This window comes from Bufo gargarizans, chromosome 5 (assembly GCF_014858855.1).
Source record: "Bufo gargarizans isolate SCDJY-AF-19 chromosome 5, ASM1485885v1, whole genome shotgun sequence".
NCBI classification, from domain to species: Eukaryota; Metazoa; Chordata; class Amphibia; order Anura; family Bufonidae; genus Bufo; species Bufo gargarizans.
Genome location: NC_058084.1, coordinates 225106504 through 225128520, shown reverse-complemented (window position 1 = coordinate 225128520; position 22017 = coordinate 225106504).

The following is a 22017-nucleotide window of genomic DNA, read 5'->3' as shown; positions in this document are numbered from 1 at the left end:
CCATCAATCAAGGAAAGGTATCTGCCTATACCACCTACTATTTACCAATCCATCAAGCAAATGATTCAAGAGATGAAAGACTCAAACATCATTAAAGACAGCCATAGCCCATGGGCTGCACCACTAGTCCTAGTCCGGAAAAAAGACAGCAACATCAGATTCTGTGTGGACTACAGAAAAATCAACCAAATTACCCTCAAAGATGCTTATCCTTTGCCCCGCATAGAGGAATCTTTGACAGCTTTAGGATCTTCAGCCTACTTCTCTACTCTTGATTTAACCAGTGGATACTGGCAAGTACCAATAGCACCCGAAGATCGTGAGAAAACTGCATTCACCACCCCTATGGGCCCATTTGAGTTCAAATGCATGCCCTTTGGACTTTGCAATGTGCCTGGAACTTTTCAGAGACTCATGGAGCGTTGTCTGGGCCACAAATTTTTTGAAACCATCCTGCTGTACTTAGATGACGTCATAATCTATTCCAAGTCTTATGAAGACCATTTGAAACATCTGGTCGAAGTTTTTCAAGTTCTTATTAAACATGGACTTAAAGTTAAACCATCCAAGTGTCATCTACTGAAGCCAGAAGTTAAATACTTAGGGCATATCGTCAGCTCTGAAGGTGTTAAACCGGATCCAGAGAAGATAGCCGCAGTCCGTAATTGGCCTACTCCCACTAGGGTGAAGGAGGTAAGAAGTTTCCTTAGCTTCGCAGTATATTACAGACGTTTCATTCCTCACTTTGCCCAAATTGCAGAGCCAATCTTGGAACTTTTGATAGGGCATCCTAAAAGATACCAAAAGACTCCCATACCAGTGGAATGGAACATGAGCTTACTGAGATGTTTATTGTGTTTTCCTCATCAATATGGACTATTTTGGTTGCCGGTATAATAGTAGTATTCAGAGAAAATAATGTGTTAGCCCATTTGATACATTTCGTTGTTGCCTGAGATATGCTTGCCTAACCCATTTTATTCATAGGTACAAGAAGTACAAGAATGTGAGTTATGGCATCACTTCCCTATGCATGCATGCTTCTCCTTTTTTATATCTTTCAGGATAATACAACATCGAGTCAAGAATGTGTCGAGGTCGACTAAAATTTTGCTATGGGGTATGCAGCGTCTCACTACGTGTGTGTGGGCACTGCTTAAAAGTACTTTTTGATCGTAACAATTGCATTGTACAATATGGTATAACTTTGCATTTGTGTATCTGCAAAATCCCTGTTACTAGGCCTATTAGGTGCAATTTATACATCCCACCACTAGATGGGGATAAAGTTTGGGTCATATATATATCCACCTAGGTCAGGCCTAGTGAAACAGTTCAGTTCAGAGAAGTTACAAGTACAGTTGAGACCACAGGTCAGTGTGGAGACCAGTGTGTATATTGACACAGAGAGTGAAAAGGTGCAGATAAGGATAAAAGCTGTAAACCAGGCATAAAGGACCTTTGGGATATTTTAGGTGAAGGATATCATAGCCTCCGGCCACCTCACCAAGAATCCACTGACATTGAAGTAACCTACTGCTCCAAAAACCCACAAAACCTAACCAGCCTAAAACAGTGGATTTGCAAAATTACCTCTGTACCATCTAGAGACTGCATAATTGTATTGCTGCTACCAAGATACATCCAAAGTAAAAGTTGTGAGTTGCATCTTACCACTGTCTACCTCATTATTACTACCTATGGTTGTACCACCATTAACGGTACTGGTGTCACGACAAAAAACATCAAGGGACTCAGCCGCAACAAGCACCCTAAGCACCCTTAACATCAAGGGCACCTCAACCACCATCTTGGCTGATGCTTCCTACCACAGAGCGTGCCCCGGAGGATGTTGTGCTGTCCACCTCAACACTGTGCTGCCAGCCCAGGGAGGCTATCTGCTAACCGTGAGTAAACTGATGAACTGTGTGTTATATTATTTGACCCCCTCATCGGTCCACCGCGCTCCTCACGTGTTGCACCTGCTACTGGCTGGCTGCAAGCTGACCCTCTTAAACATTATATTCTAGGGCCTGCTTCTGAGCTGACCCTCTAAAACATTAGGGGCGAGGGCCTGCTGCTGAGCTAACCCTCTAAAACATTAGGGGCGAGGGCCTGCTGCTTAGCAGACCCTCTAAAACATTAGGGTCGAGGGCCTGCTGCTGAGCTGACCCTCTAAAACATTATAGCCGAGGGCCTGCTGGTGAGCTGACCCTCTAAAACATTAAGGGCGAGGACCTGCTTCTGAGCTGACCCTCTGAAATATTAATAGCGAGGTCCTGCTTCTGAGATGACCCTCTAAAGCATTAGGGGCGAGGGCCTGCTGCTGAGCTAAGCCTCTAAAACATTATATTCGGCCTGCTGGTGAACTAATGATCTAAAACATTATATGTGAGGGCCTGCTGCTGAGCGGACACTCTAAAATATTAGAGGTGAGTGCCTGCTGCTGAGCTGACCTTCTAAAGCATTAGGGGCAGTGGCGTACCTACCGGTGAAGCAGCTGCTTCGGGGCCCGGCACCCCGGCAGCGTGTGTGACAGTTTATTTTTAAGTTAGTTAAATATCGTGTTCAGGGCCCCTTCACAGAAGCCACTAGTGTGATCTAATCTTACTGTCTGCTAAAGTCTCCTGGTCTGGGATTCGAACCCACAACCTCCAATCTATCAGTGATTACCCTCACAGCCATAAAGGCTGCATTACAACTGATTGAAAAAATATGAGACTTCTACTGTTATAGCTGGCTAAGTGTACATCTATACACATGACAGCTGCCCAAACACACCTAGCACTGCTATATCTGTATATGACAGCTGCCCCTGCACACTCAGCTCTGCTATATATCTATATATGACAGCTGCCCCAGCAAACCCAGCTCTACTACATCTATACACATGACAGCTGCCGAAACACAGCCAGCTCTGCTACATCTATACACATGACAGCTGCCCCCAACACACCCAGCACTGCTATATCTCTATATGACAGCTGTCCCAGAGATATATAGATGTAGCAGAGCTGGGTGTGCTGGAGCAGCTATCATATATAGAGATATAGCAGAGCTGAGTGTGCTGGGGCAGCTGTCATATAGAGATATAGCAGTGCTGGGTGTGTTTGGGCAGCTGTCATGTGTATAGATGTAGCAGAGCTGGGTTTGCTGGGGCAGCTGTCATATATAGAGATATAGCAGAGCTGAGTGTGCTGGTACAGCTGTCATATAGAGATATAGCAGTGCTGGGTGTGTTAAGGCAGCTGTCATATGCATAGATGTAGCAGAGCTGGGTTTGCTGGGGCAGCTATCATATATAGAGATATAGCAGAGCTGAGTGTGCTGGAACAGCTGTCATATAGAGATATATCTGAGATACTGCTATATCTGTATATGACAGCTGTCTCAGCACATTCAGCTCTGCTATATCTCTATATATGAGCAGCTGTCATGTGTATAGATGTACACTTAGCCAGCTTTGCCTCTGAAGCAGAAGGTCGTGGGTTCGAATCCCAGCAGAATCTTTTCTGAAATACAAGCACTGACTCCATATAAGGACATACAGGGTGGGACACAATACAAGGCGGGACACAGGAAGAGGCTGCATCGCATCGCTGACATGGAGGTAAGTAGAAGTGTTTATTTTTATTTATTTTTAATACCCGACTGTTACTGCCATGGGGGAGCGGGAGGCACCTGATACTGGCAGTGGCACCTGATACTGGCACATGGGAGGAGGGGGGTTGGCACCTGATACTGGCACCTGATACTGGCACCTGGGGGGAGGGGGGGTTGGCGCCTGATACTGGCACCTGGGGGGGAGGGGGGGGGTTGGCACCTGATACTGGCACATGGGGGGGGAAAGGGCACCTGATACTGGCACATGGGGGGGAGAGGGGTTGGCACCTGATACTGGCATATGGGGGGGAGGGAGGAAGGGAGGCACTTGATACTGGCACTTTTTTGTGGGGGGGGGGGGGAGATGGCACTATGATACTGGGACATGGGGGGGGAGGCACCTGATACTGGCACCTGGAGGGGAGAGGGGGGTTGGCACTTGATACTGGCACATGGTGGGGAAAGAGAGGCATCTGATACTGGCACATGGGGAGGGAGAGAGGCACTTGATATTGGCACTTTTTGGTGGGGGGGAGATGGCACTATGATACTGGGACATGGGGGGAGGAGAGAGGCACTTGATACTGGCACTTTTTTGGGGGGGAGATGGCACTATGATAATGGGACATGGGGGAGAAGAGAGAGGCACTTGATACTGGCACATGGGGGGGTTTGGCACTATGATACTGGCACATGGGGGGTGGGAAGGAGAGAGGCACTTGATACTGGCACATGGGGGGAGATGGCACTATGATACTGGGACATGTGGGGGGGGAGAGGCACTTGATACTGGCACATGATGGGGGGGCATCTGTGGGGACACTTACTGGCACATTATTGGGGGGCATTATGGGGGACACTAGGCCGGCAGCCTATCAGAGGCCGAACACTGAGGGGCATCTACTGGGGCACTATATATGGGGCATTTTATACTGGTACATTATGGGGGGCACTAGCAGGAAGGGGGGAGAGGAGCACTATGGGGGAATTTACTGGGGGCACTATATAGGGGTATTTTATACTGGCACATTATGGGGGCACTATGGGGACATTAGCTCAACTGGGGGCATTACAAGGAGGTATTTTTGCACTGTCACATTATAAGGAGAATTATTACTACTGGGTGGGCATTATGGTGGGCTTTATTACTCCCCCATGGTATGACCGCCTAGTAGCAGCACCGGCCTCTCCCTGCTCTGCTATCCCTCTGCCCCTTCTCCAAATCCTTATTATAAAATCTTTCTCATTAGGATAAAGCACAACATCAGCTCCGCCGAGCCCCCGGCCAAAGTGTGGAAGTGGCGTCCGAGATCCCCAAGGGCCAAGCCAAGTAACTGTAAGTGTTCATATGAAATATGTTTATGTTATACACATATAGCCTACATTGTGCCCCACAATGTACAGTATACCGCTAGACTGTGCCTCACAATATACAGTATACCTCTACACTGTGCCCCACAATATACAGTATACCTCTACACTGTGCCCCACAATATACAGTATACCTCTACACTGTGCCTCACAATATACAGTATACCTCTACACTGTGCCCCACAATATACAGTATACCTCTACACTGTGCCTCACAATATACAGTATACCTCTACACTGTGCCCCACAATATACAGTATACCGCTACACTGTGCCACACAATATACAGTATACCTCTACACTGTGCCACACAATATACAGTATACCTCTACACTGTGCCACACAATATGCAGTATACCTCTACACTGTGCCACACAATATACAGTATACCTCTACACTGTGCCCCACAATATACAGTATTCCACTACACTGTGCCCCACAATATACAGTATACCTCTACACTGTGCCCCACAATATACAGTATACCGCTACACTGTGCCACACAATATACAGTATACCTCTACACTGTGCCCCACAATATACAGTATACCGCTACACTGTGCCACACAATATACAGTATACCTCTACACTGTGCCTCACAATATACAGTATACCGCTACACTGTGCCCCACAATATACAGTATACCGCTACACTGTGCCACACAATATACAGTATACCTCTACACTGTGCCTCACAATATACAGTATACCGCTACACTGTGCCACACAATATACAGTATACCTCTAGACTGTGCCACACAATATACAGTATACCGCTACACTGTGCCACACAATATACAGTATACCTCTACACTGTGCCACACAATATACAGTATACCGCTACACTGTGCCACACAATATACAGTATACCGCTACACTGTGCCAAAGGAGTGGGGTTTACACAGGAGGAGGGAGGTGCGAAGCGCGCTGAGGGGGGCCCTTACAAATATTTGCTGTGGGGCTTAGTCACTTCTAGTTACGCCCCTGATTAGGGGCGAGTGCCTGCTGCTGAGCTGACCCTCTAAAACATTATTTTTGAGGGCCTACTGGTGAACCAACGCTCTAAAACATTAGAAGTGAGGGCCTGCTGCTGAGCTGACCCACTAAAACATTAGGGGCGAAGGCCTGCTGCTGAGCTGACCCTATAAAAATTAGGGTTAAGGGCCTGCTGCTGAGCTGACCCTCTAAAACATAATATTTGAGGGCCTGCTGGTGATCTAACGCTCTAAAACATTATATGCGAGGGCCTGCTGCTGATCTGACCCTCTAAAACATTAGAGGCGAGGGCCTGCTGCTGATCTGACCTTCTAAAGCATTAGGGGCGAGGGCCTGCTGCTGAGCTGACCCTCTAAAACATTATATTTGAGGGCCTGCTGGTGAGCTAACGCTTAAACATTCTAAGCGAGGGCCTGCTGCTGAGCTAACGCTCTAAAACATTAGAGGCGAGGGCCTGCTGCTGATCTGACCTTCTAAAGCATTAGGGGCGAGGGCCTGCTGCTGAGCTGACCCTCTAAAACATTATATTTGAGGGCCTGCTGGTGAGCTAACGATCTAAAACATTATATGCCAGGGCCTGCTTCTGAGCTGACCCTCTAAAACATTAGGGCGAGGGCCTGCTGCTGAGCTGACCCTATAAAAATTAGGGGCGAGGGCCTGCTGCTAAGCTGACACTCTTAAACATTATATGCGAGGGCCTGATGCTGAACGGACCCTCTAAAAAATTAGGGGCAAGGGCCTGCTGCTGAGCTGACCCTATAAACATTAGGGGTGAGGGCCTGCTGCTGAGCTGACCCTTTAAAACATTAGGGTCGAGGGCCTGCTGCTGAGCTGACGCTCTAAAACATTGTATTTGAGGGCCTGCTGGTGAGCTAACGCTTAAACATTCTAAGCGAGGGCCTGCTGCTGAGCTAACGCTCTAAAACATTAGAGGCGAGGGCCTGCTGCTGAGCTGACCCTCTAAACCATTAGGGGCGAGGGCCTGCTACTGAGCTGACCCTCTAAAGCATTAGTAGCGAGGGCCTGCTGCTGAGCTGACCCTCTAAACCATTAGGGGCGAGGGCCTGCTGCTGAGCTGACCCTCTAAAGCATTAGTATCGAGGGCCTGCTGCTGAGCTGACCCTTTAAAACATTATATTCGAGGGGCCTGCTGGTGAGCTAACACTCTAAAACATTAGAGGCGAGGGCCTGCTGCTGAGAGGATATGCTTATCTGTTATAATGCAACCAGCAGCACTAAATAACAGATTAGACAAAACGCTGGCGGCAGGGCAGGCCAGCACCTCCTAGGCGTAGAGCACAAGTTTGTGCCACCTGTCCAGCTTGGACACCCAGTAGTTGTAAGAGAAGGGTGAACACCCAGTAATCTGTGTTATCTAAAATGCATATAACGCGAGGGTCGCTGCAAAGGTAGACTAACATGAAGTCAGCCATGTGTGCCACAGTACCAACAGGCAAGATGTCGATGTCGAAATCAGGATAACTCTCCATCTCCTCCTCCTCCTCTTCTGCCCATCTATGCTGAAGAGATGGAATTAAAGTTCCATGGGTACTACCCTCTGTAGCAGAGGCAACAGTCTCCAGCTCCTCCTCCTCTTCTTCATGGTTTAAATTGTGCTGAGAAAATGAACTGGGCTGGCTATTACCCTGTGTGATGTCCTCCCCCATTTCCTTGTCTGCCATATTCAATGCCCACTCCTCGCTTGTGAATTGTGGTAGTTGACTCGAAAGCAATGACCATGTTGCAGTTGGTATTCCACAACTGCCCTCAGCTGCTCACAAAGCCTGGTCAACATGTGGAACATAGAGTTCCAGCATGTGCTCACTAGTGATGAGCGGCAGGGGTCATTTTCGAATTTCGATATTTCGTGAAAATTTTGTAGAATATTCGTCGAATATTCGCAAATTTGAATATTTGTTATATTCTACCCTTTTTTTACTAAACAAATTGGCAAGGTAATGATTGTGTAATAGGCGAATTTTCGTAATTCAAATTTTTTATTGCAAATTTTTCAACTTACTAGTAGACAAAGAAGATTATAGCACTATATTAGCTAAATTGCTCTATATTCAATTTTTTTTTCGAATATTCACTATATTGCTATAACTTTGTTTTTTCGAATATTCGTAATATATTATAAAACAAGAATATATAGCAATATAGCGAATATTCGAAAAAAACGAATATAGAGCAATTTAGCTAATATAGTGCTATAATCATTTTTTTTATAGTTGTCATTTTTTTCCAATCTGAACTCCAGATGAGAAAAAAATGACAACTATTATACAAAGAAGATTATAGCACTATATTAGCTAAATTGCTCTATATTAGTTTTTTTCGAATATTCGCTATATTGCTATAACTTCGTTTTTTCGAATATTCGTAATATTCTAAAACAAGAATATATAGCAATATATCGAATATTCTAAAAAAACTAATATAGAGCAAAATTCGCAAACATTACTACTCCTAAAGTCAAGTCTATTGCAGCCTTCTTATTGGCCCACAAGCTGGAAACAGGGAGGGATCATGTGTACTGATTAAAAAAAAAAAGGGGGGGGGGGAATTTGAATATTCGAAATTACGAATATATATAACTATATTTGAAATATTCGTGAATTTTCGAAGTACCCATATTTGCGATAAAAAAAATCGAAATTCAAATATTCGTGATCAACACTAGTGTTCACGTCACACAACAGTCGAGGAGCTGGAAGCCGTAAGCGCTGCTGCAGCGTTGACAGACCAGCTGAAGCTGTGGACGACTTGCGGAAATGGGCACACACGCCGTGCGCCTTCATTAGTAGTTCTGGAACCGCTAAGTTTAAGATGTGGGCTAGGCATGGGATGTGTGTCAGGTTGCCGAGCTCGAAAGCCGCCACCAAGTTACAATCATTGTCAGACATAGCCATGCCTGGTTGTAGGTTGAGTGGCGAGAGCCACAGCTTGGTTTGGTTCCTTATACTCTGCTACAGCTCTGGCGGTGTGCTGTTTGTCCCCTAAACAGACCAACTTCAGCCCGTCATGTTGATGCTTACCCACAGCAGTGTTACACTGCTTCCAGCTAGCGACTGATGGCTGACTGCTGCAAGTGGAAGTGGAGGAGGCGGCGGCAGAGGAGGAGAAATGGGGGTTGGAGCCAGTAACATAGCTGCTGGCAGAGACCCTGGGGCACATGCTGCCGTAATGCAGGCACAGCACATCATGAAAAATATTGTCAGCTGGGGACTGCGTACCGAGGGACGGCCGCCGACATCAGGCTGCGGAAGGCTTCAGTGTCCACAAGCCTAAATGGCAACATTTCAAGGGCCAGTCATTTTGAAAGTTGCGTATTTAGTGCTATGGCCTGTGGGTGGGTTTATTTGAGCTTGCGTTCAAATGATTGTGTTAAGGACACAATCATTTGAACGCTGGCTCAGGGAAGTGGATGTTGTTGCTAATGGTTTATGCGAAGGTCCAGGTGCAGGGTGATCGGCATTCGGGCAGGGGATTGGCCAGCAGTGTGTAACACAGGGGAAGAGGAGTCAGTAGTGTGACCCGCAGACCCAGATTGCGGACCCAGGCATTCGGCCCACTTGTTAGGGTGCTTGGATGCCATGTGGCGGATCATGCTGGTGGCGGTGAGGTTGCTAGTGTTCAAGCCCCGCCTCATTTTGGAACGGCACAGGTTTCAAACTACCACTCTTTTTTGTCATCTGCACTTTCATAAAAAAAAGTGCCATACTGCGGAACACCTACCCCGTGGCAAGGTAGATTTACACATGGGGGTGCTTCGTGTAATGATTGCAGGCCTGTTTGATGTGGGCAGACTTCTCCCTTTTTCAACTCCACTGCCTCTTCCAGCATTTTGCGGTGCTGCGGATCCCTCCCCCTCTGTACTGCTGTCCTCGCTCAGTTTTTCACCTTCCCATGTTGGGTCAGTGACCTCATAGTCAACCACCTCCTCTTCCACTTCCTGACTCTGCTCAACCTCCTGACTTGACCTAACCACAACCTCAGTGATTGGTAACTGTGTCTCATCATCACCCACCTCATGAACGAATGATTGCAGTTGACCACAAGGCTAAAGAGGTTAGGATTCAGGGCAAAAAATCTCAGGTCCCTCTTCAAGCGTGCTGGGACGTGAGGGCCAAATGTAATAGTGGCGCTGGATAGAGCTCCTCGGAATATCTGAGTGTGGGATCACTCGTTTGGCAAGCCTCTCCATGGTGGGAGGAAGGATGATCAGAGAGAGAATTCGGTTGACCAGACTCTTGGCTGCAGAGACTGGACTTGGTGGAAGAGAGGGTGGTGCTTAACCGACTGGAAGCATTATCTTCAGCAATCCAACCGACCAACTGTTCTCACTGGTCCGACTTGGACAGTGTTGTCCTGCGCCTCCCAGCTAAGTTGGATATGAAGCTGGGTACAGTGGATGTTTTCTTTTTTTCTGGTGCACTGGCAGCAGGTACAGTTTAATTGCACCCAGGGTCACGGCCTCTGCGTGCACCATCAGCATCACGCCCACTTCCCCATCCCTTAGTGCTCACTAGAGATGGCCTTGCGGTTCGCCCAGCAATCGGTTTGCTGAAAACTTTGCTTGTTCGCAATTCGCTGAACATGAGAACATATGGCGATATTTGCACCCACCATATTCTTTTACATTGTGAAGAACTTTGACCCATGACACATCCATCAGGTGTTATAGGACAGCCAATTAAAAAGTTTCAGCACATGGACATACCCCTGCCTCATAAATAAACCTGATCAGTGCACCATTTTACATTTTGTCTTTTGCCAGTGTAGAGAGAGGTTGCTGTGTGGACAGGGACAGACTGTTAGGGACACAAATCACTAGCTAATAGGGCCACAAAAGTCCTTTTAAGGACTGGTATATGTGTGCTATCTATAGGTGTGACATACTGAGGGGTGTAATATACTTATAATATACTTTAATTTTTTTTTGTTTTTATTAACAACTTTTTCACCCTAAATACCCCCACAGATCCATCACCCCCCCCCCGCGTGGCGTCCTCCCTTCACCGCCCCTCTGTAACTGCAGCAGCCAGTAGCAGGGGGAACACGGTGGGTCAAATGGTATAACGCACATTTCATCAGTTTACTCACAGTTAGCAGATAGCCTCCCTGGGCTGGCAGCACAGTGTTGAGGTGGACAGCACAAAATCCTCCGGGGCACGCTCTGTGCTAGGAAGCATCAGCCAAGATGGTGGTTGAGGTGCCCTTGATGTTAAGGGTGCTTGTTGCGGCTGAGTCCTTTGATGGTTTTGTGACGCCAGTACCGTTAATGGTGGTACAACCATAAGTAGTAATAATGAGGTAGACAGTGGTAAGATGCAACTCACAACTTTTACTTTGGATGTCTTTTAGTTGCAGCAGTACAATAATGCAGTCTTTAGATGATACAGAGATAATTCTGCAAATCCACTGTTTTAGGCTTGTCAGGTTTTTGTTGGGTTTTGGAGCAGTGGGTTGGGTGTATCTGGTTCCTTTAGGTTGGTGTGGCTGCCTGAAGCTAATAAACCTCCACCATGCAAAGGTGTCTGTGGCCCTTAATAATGGCTCTTATCACCGATGAATTCCTAGGAATGCTTGTTTCTTTTCCAAGCAGGCAAACTCTTCTCCTACTAATCAGGGATGCAAGTCTATAGTCCAGTTACAAAAGGAAAACACTCTTCTGCGCCTAAACATCTGAGTAAACACCTTCTAGCGAAGTTGGCTCCACTCGCTAATCTGTGTTGCGAAGTCTTCACTCTATCTTTCCACTAACTTGATCTGACTACCTCAGATCTGCTCACTTCTGAACTGGATCCTGGTTTCAACTCCTCTGCCTCTACTCCTCAACTGACTAACCAGGCCTGACCTGAATATATATAAAACCTGAACTTTATCCCATCTAGTGCTGGGATGTATAAATCGTACCTAATAGGCCTGTTAACAGGGATTATGCAGATACACAAATGCAAAATTATACATGACAACCTAGTGCTTATAATAAAGTAAAAAGTGCTTTTAAAGCAGTGCCCACACACACGTAGTTGGACGCTGCATAACCAGACTGAGGAGTACTGGGGAATGATGGAGAACGGAGGAAGCTCTAAGAATTCCAGTCTCCCCAGATTCTAATTTATTTTATCTCGGTATTTCTCTGCTTATGCAAAATACATTCATATCTCTTATTGATATTCACCAGATTTAACCATACTGGGAATATTTTGCGAAAACCAAGAACATCAGAAGTGTAAACAAGAACATTATCTTAAACAAAAGATTTTTTTTATATTGCTGACAGCCCACCTTGGCAAAATCGCCCAATACTCAACATTCAGCAGTAAAAGGAATCTGCACACCCAATATTGTTTCAACTCTGCACAGGACCAGAACATATGCAAATAATCCGCTTCAGAAGCATGACACCTAGGGTAATTGGAATCATTCCTAATACCACATCTATTAAGCCAAAGAGGTGTGACGTAAAGTCTATGTAGGATATTAAACGTGATTGAAATTATGTGAAACCATTTTTAAATTCAAAATTACATTCTCCTGGTCATCCAGATGGATCATTGGACATTCATTTTTGTCAAGCCCTCTTGCCAAGAGGAAATATCTCCAAATCGTGCTATAAGTAAACTTTTATAAAGTTGAGAAATCTTCATCCTCTGACCCAGATTCCCTATCCAATCATTAAAAAAGTATTTATTTCAAGCCTAATTTTGTTTTTAATACTCAAAAGTGCCAAGCTTAACTGTAAATGCTGAAACCACAATAATTTCTGTGATAATTCTGTGAATGAAACAACATCTCCATTGCCTACTACCTGTGTCACATACAAAATATAGTTTTTTTGCCAGTATTGGTCCCTACCTAATTCATCTAAAGTTTGTAAGTGCTGATTATACCACAAAGGAGTGCATCCCAGTGAACCCTTCACTCCACACCAAAGTATAATAGAGTACCATGACTTCATAAATAGATTCCTGGCAGATCTAAATTCCTTATCGGAGTCGGTCCACTGATCAGACTCCAATAAAGTAAAAAAGTTATCATATGGAGATCCATTCACTAAATACCTGCAGAGTGGACTATCATTCCACTCACGGAGAAAACAAAACTGTGCAGCAAAAAAATAGCCCCTGAAACAAGGGAGATTAACTCCTCCCCTCTCCAACGGATTATACCAATGCTCTAATTTAATACTTACGCGTTTCCTCCCCTAAAGTAAGTCATTAATAATTATTTCGATTAATTTAAAGAAGCTATCCGCAATCCAAACTGGAGAATTCCTAAATACATAGAGTAACTGGGGGAGAATCACCATCTTAACTAGAGATATTCTATCAGCCTTTGATAAAGGTAGGTGAAGCCATGTTGTTATTTTTGACCTTAGCTTATTTATCAGTGGAATCAAGTTAAGAAGAATAAAATCTCCACCCTAGGGGAGACTGTAATACCCAGATACTCAAAAGACTAACATAGAAAGTATATTATAGTGCAATTGTTTTGTGCAGTAGTTATGTGCGGTTTTGCTGCCTCACCTTATCTACACAGAGTGACAAACACTATTTGAAGAAATAATGTGATTTACCGGTTGCCCCCCCAAAAAACTGATTGAGGCAGGAGTGTGATATTCCTTCTTCCATAAATACTGCTCTTCTATAGGGACTTTTGTCACAGGGTAATTTTGAAAATGACAGGCAGAGAAAGAGGCAGGCCATTCCGCCGGGGTGGTAGGGGTCGGGCTGGTGAACCAGACCGCAGCCTAAGTGGGAAGTTGCAGAAGGTGCGTGCAATTACATCAAAGGACGCACCAGACTTGGTTGAGTGGCTCGCTCAGTCTTCCGTTTCTTCTGCACCCTCCTCATCCTCTCTATCTGCACCGTCTTCACTCTCTGTTGCTCGAGTCAGATGAATTATTTTCCCATACATTCCAAGACCTTACCGATGTGCAGCCATTCTTGGCATCAGATCAGGAAGAGGAGGTAGCAGCGGTCGCCACCCAGCAGTCTGACAACAGTACCCAGATCAGCCCCTTGGAGGGTGGTCCCCGCTGTTGCTGCCTGCTCAGAGATCTCTAATGTCAGTGGTGGTGAAGATGACGAATCCGATGATGATGTGTCGATGGATGTCACGTGGGTGCCCACAACAGAGGAAGAGGAGGGGAGTTCAGAGGGAGAGACGGAGCAGCAAATAGGTAGGAGAAGCAGGCAGAACTTAAAGTGCACAGGAGGCAAAAAGCAGACTGCTAATGTATCTGGAACGAAACATCCACCATGCACCGTCACATCTGGCGCTCCCAGGACGCCGGCACATGGCTCTGCAGTGTGGGCTTTTTTTAATGTGTCCGCTGCTGACAATAGTGTTGCCATCTGCAGCCTGTGCTGTCAACGCATAAGTCGTGTTAAGCCCAACACTCACCTAGGGACGATCGCTTTAAGATGGCACCTAGCCTCCCATCACCGAGCCCAGTGGGAGCAACACCGTCAGAACCCACAAAGCCACACTCCTGGCGCTCACCATCCTGCCTCTTCTACTTATCTTCTCTCCTCCCAGTTATCCTCCACTCCACCTTACATTGTGCCGTTGTACTGTTCATCTGGCAAGGCAGGCTTCCTTTCCCCAAATGTTCGAGCGAAAAAAGATGATGATGCCGGATAACCCTCTTGCCCAAGGACTGACCACTGGCTTGTCACAACTGCTAGCCCGCCAACTACTGCCATATAAACTGGTGGACTCGAAGGCCTTTAGAAAATTTGTGGTCATTGGAACACCTGCAATGGAAGGTCGCCAGAAATATTTCTCCCAGAAGGGCATCCCAGAGCTATATGGCCACGTTCAGCGGCAAGTGAATGTATCTCTGACACACAGTGTTGGTGCCAAGATACATCTAACCACAGACACGTGGTCTAGCAAACACGGGAAGGTACATAACTTTTACTGCCCACTGGGTGAACCTTCTGACCGCCGTCAAGCATGCAACTCGCGGTACCCGTGTAGATTTTTTTTGTTACCGCCATGGATTACATGTAGGCCTGCCTCTTCTTCTCCTCCTACTATTCTATCCTCCCTCTCCTCCTCGGCTGACTCCTCCTTTTCCGCTGCTACCGTCTCTTCCGCTGCACCCCCTAAGATCCCCAGGACCTATTTGACGTGCCAGGTGAGACGTTGCCATGCTGTGCTGCGTCTGTTGTGCCTGGAAGCCAAGAGCCACTCCGGCCCTGCACTCCTTTCAGCTTTGTGGTCACAGACAGATCAGTGGCTAACCCCACTCAATTTGACAGTTGGTAAAGTGGTGTGCTACAATGGTGCCAATCTGCTGAGCATGCTGAAACATGGCAAAATGACACACGTGCCGTGCATGGCACACATCCCGAACTTAGTCTTGCAGCGATTTATTGCCAAATACCCCGTGGGTCCAGGACGTCTTGCGGCAGGCCAGGAAAATCTCTGGCCATTTTAGAAGATCTTACACGGCCATGGCTCGCCTTGCTGACATTCAGCGGCGAAACCACCTGCCCGCCAGAAGTCTAATTTGTGACTGCCCGACTAGCTGGAACTCCACCTTGTATATGCTTGATAGGCTGCTCCAGCAGAAACATGCAGTTAATGACTACCTGTACAAACTCTGCAGCAGGACAGGTTCTGTGGAGCTTGTTTTTTTTTTTCACCGCGCCAGTGACTGCTCATGCGCGACATATGCAGACTTCTGCGGCCATTTGATGAGATCACCAAACTGGTCAGTCGCAGCCAGGGCGCCATCAGTAACATTCTATCTTACGCCTTCTTTCTGGAGCATGCATTGCGTTGTGTCATTAATCAAGCTGTCGAGGAGCAGGAGCTGGAAGATGAGGAAGTCGCAATGCTGGATGAATTCTCAGGGGGGGCTACGCCATCTGAGACAAATGAACAATAGAAGTCTGAAGAGGAGTCAGAGGAGGATGGTGCAGGGGTGGAGGAGGAGCAAAAAGAGCATGCTTTAAACGTTTCTGGGATCCCTGGTGTTGTCCGTGGATGGAGGGAGGAGAACAAGACGACATTATCCTGGATGATGAGCGGGAGCCAGGCCACTCAACCGCTTCCAGTTTAGTGCAAATGGGGGCCTTCATGCTCCAGTGTTTGGAGAGGGAGCCCCGTATAAAAAGCATAAAGGGCAAGGACCAGTACTGGGTGGCAACGTACTTAGACCCCCGGTACAAACACAAAATGGTGGAAATGTTACCACCATCACAGAAGGCTGTCAGAATGCAGCACTTCCAGGCCTTTCTTCGAGAAATGCTGCATTCTGTGTTTGTGGGCGCTGGCAGAGGAATTTCCACTCATAGAGAAACAGTTGCGGGTACCAATCCAACAGCGTATGCAAGAAGAGGGAAGTTTGAAGATGTCTTGGTCACTTTGGACATGAGATCATTCTTGCAGCCAACCCATCGACAGTCGTCCTCTGGATCCAGCCTCAGGGAACACCTAGACGAACAGGTGTCCAACTACATCGGATTAACGGCGATGTGGACACTATGAGAAGTGATGAACCCCTGGACTACTGGGTGTGCAGGCTTAACCTGTGGCCAGTACTGGCACAATTTGCCACGGAACTGTTGGCTTGCCGATCATCCAGTGTCCTGTCCAAAAGGATGTTCAGCGCAGCAGGGTGAATCGTGACCGATAAGCACACTCGCCTAGCTCACGACAGGCATGGATCTCTGAGGAATTCAACACATGTGACGAGTTGACAATGTTTGATTCAAATTCCCCATGACAGCCCACAAATATCTGCCACCACCCAGAACAAATCATGTTCCCTGTCTTAGGTAAATACAGCGGCATAAAATGCCTTTTATGTCCGTTGAATGCCAAATTTTTTAGGCCTGTACTGGCCGACAGTTACATATTTATCCTGTGACTGCCTAATGTACCTCCAGCCACAAAATCCAAAGTTTGTTTCTGTCAGGTGGTGAACATCTATTGACTAATTTTTGGGGCCTGTACTGGCCCACAGTTACATATGTATCCTGTGACCGCCTAATGTACATCCAGCCACAGAATCCAAAGTTCTTTGCTGTCAGGTGAATGCCTATTGGCTAATTTTTGGGGCCTGCACTGGCCGAAAGTTAAATTTTTATCCTGTGACAGCCTAATGTACCTCCAGCCACAGAATACTACAAACTTGTGTGCTGTCAGGTGAATGCCTATTAGCTAATTTTTGGGGCCTGTACTGGAGTGAAAAGTTATCACAACAATACTTCAATCACTAATATCTCATGAGACCTTATAAAATGTGAAGTTGTGTGTACCGCAAAAAAATAAATCGCATCATAGGGATTTTCGCAATGGCGCTTCTTTTAAACACTCTATCTGCATATACAGGCAATTGTTATAACATGCATGTGGAATGTAATCAAATACACTGCTTTAATGTCAAATTACTTACAGTGATCAGAAATTCTTCATCAACGTCGCAAAAATTGTTGCCATCTTTTCTGATCGCATCCAACTTCGGTCTGGTGAAAACCCAGTTGCTGTAGTAGTCCGCGCATATTTTGCGCATGCTCATAGGCGAAAATGACATTGCCGATATTTTGCATTGAAAAAAATAATGAATGGATATTGCAAATTCAAATAATACATCTGGTATGTCACTGTCCATGTTGTGGGACGATTTGCGCACTTCTTGTAATTATTTGGTGGCTGCAAATATGAGCTGAAGGTTTTTTCAGATTCGCCTGCTATTAAAGGAATGGGGCCCGCCGCGATCTTGCGGTTCGCAAACATTTGAACGGCCGATGTTCTTCCATCACGACACAGTTTTCGGATGCAGTCCAGTACATGTCACAGAAACACACAGAATGTGGACACTAGATTAGGCCCAGATTTTGGGAATTTGCCCTAAAGAAACAGTTTTCGTATGCAGACTAGTATATGTCACAGAAACACACAGAATATGGACACTAGATTAAGCCCAGATTATTGGAACTTGCCCTACAGAAACAGTTTTTGGATGCAGGACAGTATAAGTCACAGAAACACACACAATATGGACACTAGATTAGGCCCAGATTTTTGGAATTTGCAAAACAAACTCAGTTTCTGAATGCAGGACAGTATATGACACAGAATATGGACACTATTGTAGGCCCAGATTATTGGAATCTGCGGTACAGACACTGTTTTCTGATGTAGTTTATATTTTTCACTACATCTAGGCCTGACAACCACACAATGTATTTAAGCGCAGATCACACAATTCACGGATTACACCATTGACAGCAAAAATGTAGATAGATTATGGGAGAAAAATAGTTTTTATGTATTTAAATTTGTTTCCCCTATATCTAGGCCTGACAACCACACAATGTATTGAAGCGCAGATCACACAATTTATGGATTGCACCATTGACATAAAAAATGTGGATAGATTATGGGAAGAAAAATATTGTTTTCTGTATTATAATTTTTTTCCCTGTATCTGGGCCTGGCAACCACACAATGTATTGAAGCGCAGATCACACAATTCACGGATTGCACCGTTGACAGCAAAAATATGGATAGATTATGGGAAAAATAATAGTGTTTTCTGTATTATAATTTTTTCCTTATATCTGGGCATGGCAACCACACAATGTATTGAAGTGCAGATCACAAAATTCACGGATTACACTGTTGACAGCAAAAATGTGGATTATGGGGAAAAAAAAATATTTTCACTAATATTCTTCCTATCTCTGCCCCTGACACAGAAGGTATTGCTGCAGAGATGTCACAAGTCACTGCAGACACCTTCTATATAGCGAAATAATCACTATTTCGAAAAGTATAAAAAAAAAAATATTGAGTACAACTTTGCACAATTAAATTGCTGCCACCACACACAATGGTTTTTAAAAGGACTTTTGGGTCTTTCAAATGTTTTACAATTTAATAAATTGCGATCACAAACTCCCTACACTATCTGTCCCTTCCTAAGCGCAGCTCTTCCTGTCTTTCAATGAGCTGAACCCGTGTTCCAGCTAGCCAATCACTGTAATGCCAGCAGCCAACATGGCTACTGGCATTAGAGTGATGGCAGTACTTACCTGCACGCTTATTGGCTGCTTGGCAGCCGTTAAACGTGCGGGGAGGAGACTCGAGCATGGCGCTCGAGCATATGTGGTACTCGGCTGAGTACCTCCATGTGCCGAGCATAGCGATGCTCGAGCCAAACAAGTATTCAGCCGAGCATGCTCGCTCATCACTAATTAGAACCTTTTACTGAGTTGATTAGTAATTTGAGGATCTCTAATTCAATTAAATATTTGGGGATTACTATTTATTCTAAAATTGAAGATTTTTTTACAGCTTAATTTAACCCCATTAATAACTAGACTGAGATCTAAAATAAAGACATGGCTCCAACTCCCGTTATCTAGAGCAGATAGAATATATTTTGTGAAGATGGTGATTCTGCCTCAATTACTCTACATCCTTAGGAACTCCCCAGTATGGATTGAGGATACATTTTTCAAATTGATTGAGAGAATCATTAATGATTTACTTTGGGGGAGAATGTGAGTAAGGCTTAAATTGGAGTATTTTTATAAGCCAATGGAACAGGGAGGATTAAATCTTCCCTGTTTCAAGGGCTATTTTATAGCATCACAGCTATGGCTATATGAATGGGAGAAGAGCCCACTTTGTAGAATTTTGGTGAAGAAATCTTCACATGATAATATCTTTTCTTTATTGGAATCTGGCCAATTAATTTGTCCCCAACAGGAATATAGAGCTGCTGTGAAGCTACTTACTAAGTCCTGAAGTATTATTAGAAACTGGTTTAGAATAAAGGGACCCCTTTGCTGTATGCCCCTCTGGCATAATTATTATTTACAGGCCTTAGATGAATTGGCTGGGGATCAGTATTGGCAAAAAAATATTTGTTATCTTGCACAGGTTGGTGGAAATGGGCACTTTTTTTTCTTTTTTGGACAGAGTACAAAGGGAAAATATATCTAATATATCTTGGTTTTGGTATTTCCAGTTATGTTTGGCAGTCTCTAATTTAAAAGATAAATCCCTCTTTCACATAGATACTTCCACTTTTTTGCACGATTTAATAGTAAAGCCAGCACAGAGGGTTAAGATTTTTCAATGTTATAAATATCTATTTAAAGCATGTTTTACTAATGTATATTCTTCTGGGCAAAAGGCCTGGAGAAGGGAATGCCCAATGATTCAATTGGATGAGTGGGATAATATATTGGTGAATGTAGGATTAGGTTCTCATAATTTTAATCACATATTGGTTCAATTTAATATTTTGCACAGAATTTATGTTACACCCTTATGGCTTAAAAAACAAGGTCTCAGAAACACTTCTTATTGTCCATAGTGTGATTCTCCTGAGGCCGATCATTTTTATATGTTCTGGACTTGTAAACAACTTAAATAATACTGGGGGGCAATACATAATTATGTTACCCAAAAGCTGAAAATGGTGATCCCATTCATGGTAGCATCTTGGATCCTGCGTGATCTTACTGAGGTTGGGTGCCATAAGTAGAAACTTATTCTTTTGGTTAAAATAATGTTCCTGACAAGGCTTCTGATTGCACGTGCTCGATTCTCATATAATACTCCAAGTATGAATACATAGTTAAACCTTGTTAATAAGATTTAAAAAAAATATGAAATAATTTAATATAAACAAAGAAATTCAAAGGACAAATGGTTAAAGATATGGGTATAATGGAATTTTTATTTTTCCACCTCAACCTTCTCACTATCCCCGTACCGTCCCTTTTTTTTCTGGGGGGGGGGGGGGGGGGAGGGGAGACGCATTGCAAAGGAGTGGGAGCTTGAGAGGGAATTGGGGGGGGGTTAAGGAAATAGAAATTATAATATTGATCTGCTATTTTGTATGGAAATATTAATGTTTAAAATAAAATAATAAAAAAGAAAGAAAATGAAAAATTGCCATTTTTTCACAAAACCCCACATTTTGTTCCCCATTTCCCCCAGAATAAGGAAACACCTCATATGTGCTTAAACAATGATGTATGAGGGCACAGCAGGCTTCAGAGGGGAAGGAGCACCATATGGCTTTAGGAGAGCGGATTCAGCTGGAATAATACTTGGGAGCTATGTCGCATATGAAGACACCCTGAGGTGGGCTTATAGTGGAAACCCCCAAAAAGTGATATTTATGAACATATTCATGTTCATAAATATAGTAAACAAACCATCTGAATAAATCTATGAACTAGGCTACATTCACACAACCTAATGGCATGCTTTTTTTTGCGAATCCATTGTAACAATGCCTAAACTTGTCCGTAAAATGGACAAGAATAGGACATGTTCTATTTTTTTTTTTTTGGGGGGGCTACAGAACGGACATACAGATGCGGATAGCACATGTTGTGCTGTCTGCATTTTTTGCGGACCTATTGAAATGAATGGGTCTGCATCCTATCCGCAAAAAAAACTAAACAGACATGGAAACAAAATACGTTTGAGTGAATGTCACAGAAATTTCTGCAAACAAAATCTGCAGCATGTGAGTGCACCCTAAGGGCATACAGTATGCTCACAAACATATTTTTTTTCTGTGTCCATTCCATTTTTTTGCGGCTCATATGCGAAACCATTCACTTTAATGGGGCTGCCCAAAAAATGCATATGACTCCATGTGCATTTCGTGCTTGTATGTCTGCATGGCCGTTCCGCAAAACAATAGAACATGTCCTTTTACTGTGCGCATTATGGAGAAGGACAGGACTGCACTATTAGGGGCCGGCCGTTCCATTCTGCAAATTCCGAAATGCAAATGGCTCGTATCTGTGTTTTGCGAATCCGCAATTTGCGGACCACAAAACATCCAACGGTCGTGTGCACGAGCCCTAAGAGTAGAATACTCACAGTTCAAAAGACAAAGAGAAAACAAATTTACAGCTTTCAATATATATATATATATATATATATATATATATATGCAACATGTTTTTTTTTAATTATATTTATTTACTTATTCGGCATATGTTCTTTTAAAATTGAATCACCATTGGAGGACATTAAGGAAAA